We start from the raw sequence: 2,697 nt of genomic DNA, 5'->3' as shown, positions 1-2,697 counted from the left end.
AAACTAAGAGTTCACCAGAGGGATGACCGTCACCAGTAGTAGACGCTTTACGTTATTTCCTTATTAAAAAGGAATCGTGTTTTCTGTCTATGCCCGATGTAGCATTTTCTATGAAATTATCTTGTACCGTAAGTACATTAGTTAGGTATTTATGCTGTCAGGAACTATCTTCTGTGGATATGATGTAAGACCTTTACAAGGTCATTTTCCATAATCTTTACATCGTGAATATCAAAGATTTTGACAGCCGGCTAACTTTTGTGTCATTCTTCATTCAAGTACTCTTATCATACTTTCATTGGGGTCTTTCTGAAACATGCTTTAGTCAAGTCATTGGACTATAGTGATTTATCTCCGGAGACATTTCCAAGTCTCTTTCAGTGGTTGGACCTTGTTATTCACCAACCCACGATACCTCGGCTTGCGCAACAAATGTTTTGAGACCATTCTACGAACTTACTTCTACTCATTACTAGGACTGCATCATAGGGATGTAGGTCAAACCTTCGCAAACATACTTTCATTATGTACTAGGACTGCATCATAGGGATGTAGGTCAAACTTTCGAGAACATAGTCGTACTCTTTACATGAACAATCTAAGTACATCAGGGTCAACCAGAATCACTCACAAAATCCTTATCTTTTGTGTTACAGAATCATGTCATCATCCGGAAGCAATTAGTCGAACAAGGAAACCTCCGCCTTTACTATGGACGCTGCTACCTATCAAACTGCAGTTATAGCTACCGTAGTGGCTGCCGTAACCACGGTCCTTGCGCACCGTAGCGCTATCAGCACAGTCAATACTGTTGATGGGAATGAAGTTTCCAATCGTGATATCCATCCAGGAAGTCGCCAAACAGTAACAGTCACAGGCTCGCAAAGCCAAAAAGCAGAGAACAAGAAACGAAAGTGTCAAGCCCGGAAAGAACGCAAGAGATCCCAAAAGCTGGCTATACAACAGCAGCAAGTGGAAACCCCTGCCGTTCCCGTACCGCGCAATCCATACGAGGGAAAACTCCCGAAGTGTGATAAGTGTAGTTTCCATCATCATGGGGCTTACCATGAGATGCAATGTTGCAATTGCCTAAACATAGGGCACCATGCTCGTGGCTGTGGAGCACCGGCACGATCCATCACTCAAGTCCCTTTCATCGGGACTAACCCTGCACACAATATTAGTTATAACGCCGAGGTAAATGTACATCTACGGATGTCTTCAGTTAACATTGTTAGTTGCCCTTGTTCCAAAGAGTAATACTAATGCAGTTAGGTCTTGGTAGAAGACTACATTCAGAACAGTTAAGTCTTGGTAGAAGACTCCTTTTGTTACTAATAGGAATCATAGGGATTTCTAGGGTTTTTCAAACGTTTACAGTTGTTTTACAAACATTTTACATTTACAGTTCATATACATTTTCAATACTTACAATTCATTTACTTACAAATTCTTACATACAAATTAAGACACTAAATACTTATGATCTCTCCAGCTTCAAAGTTGATACTCGCTTTCAAAATTACTTGTATCCTCAGGTTATCATAGACAGGTACCGATGCAAGGAGAAAGGAAGATGGAGCTTGTTCAAGACTCATCTTTCATTTTGATTTATGCTTTAGTGTTTATCAAAATTTGACAGAACACATTTGTATAATAATTATATTATTAATGCAATGGATGATGTTGTTGCTTGTTTACTACTTTACATTTTTGTTGATATTATACATGACGTCCTCCGCCCCAGAACGTTTCCGCCGTTCTTGGTTTTGGGGTGTGACACTCAACGAGTAGGAGTTGTAAAGAAAAACCTAATTTTTAGGGTTTGCACCCTATTTAATAGACTTAATCCGCCTCTTGTGGCCTCCCTTACCACTTCACTACCCATAGAAGAAACCCTAAGCCATTCTTTGCTGTTTCCTTGTGTTTGTGAGGCTAAGAGAGCATTTTTGGTGCATTAGTTGAAGGAGTTTGAATATTGAGGAGCTTAGAGCGGGAAGGAGACTGTAGATCCAACATTTACAACGTTTGGACACCCATTTGAAGGTAAGAAGTTGTTACCTTGATTATTCTAGCATTAGATCCTCTTCTTCTTGGGTTTTAGGTTATTTCCAGTGCATTTGTGAAGCATTTCGGGTGTTGCGTAAGATCTGGAGTTGAAACTTCAGATCTGGACTCCTCTAGGTCCTTAGAGTTATAAAGTTACTGAATTTATCAAGATTGGTCCTTCTCTTTGGCTAAAACCCCTCCCTTGACTTGGTGCTGGCAACTAAGAGCTTGCATGCACGTAAAGTTTGCAACTTTACGTGGAAGCCATGCCTTAGGAAGCTAGATCTGCAATTTGGAGCTTTGGAGTAGCTTAAAAATGTCTGAACACAAAAAGGAAAGAAGGAACTCATCGAGCCCCTTAGCTAACTCGACGAGTCGAGTAGGGTTTACCCGATTTTGAGATTTCGAGTGATTTATGTGAAGGATGGGGGTTTTCAGTTTGCATGGGTTTTTGGTCTTTTGTAAATTTGGGAACTCGACGAGTTACACAGGTGACTCATCGAGTTGAGAGTTATTTGGGAAACTCGACGAGTTGTTGGATGTACTCGAAGAGTTGAGGTAAACATGGACTGGTAACCTTGACTGTTGACCTTGACTTTGACTAGAGTTAATCGGGGTTGACTTTGAGGATATTCATGGTTGGGAGCT

The sequence above is a fragment of the Lactuca serriola genome, chromosome 4, assembly GCF_051521515.1.
Source record: "Lactuca serriola cultivar US96UC23 chromosome 4, Lser_US96UC23_V15, whole genome shotgun sequence".
Taxonomy (NCBI): domain Eukaryota; kingdom Viridiplantae; phylum Streptophyta; class Magnoliopsida; order Asterales; family Asteraceae; genus Lactuca; species Lactuca serriola.
This window is presented reverse-complemented; position numbering follows the sequence as displayed.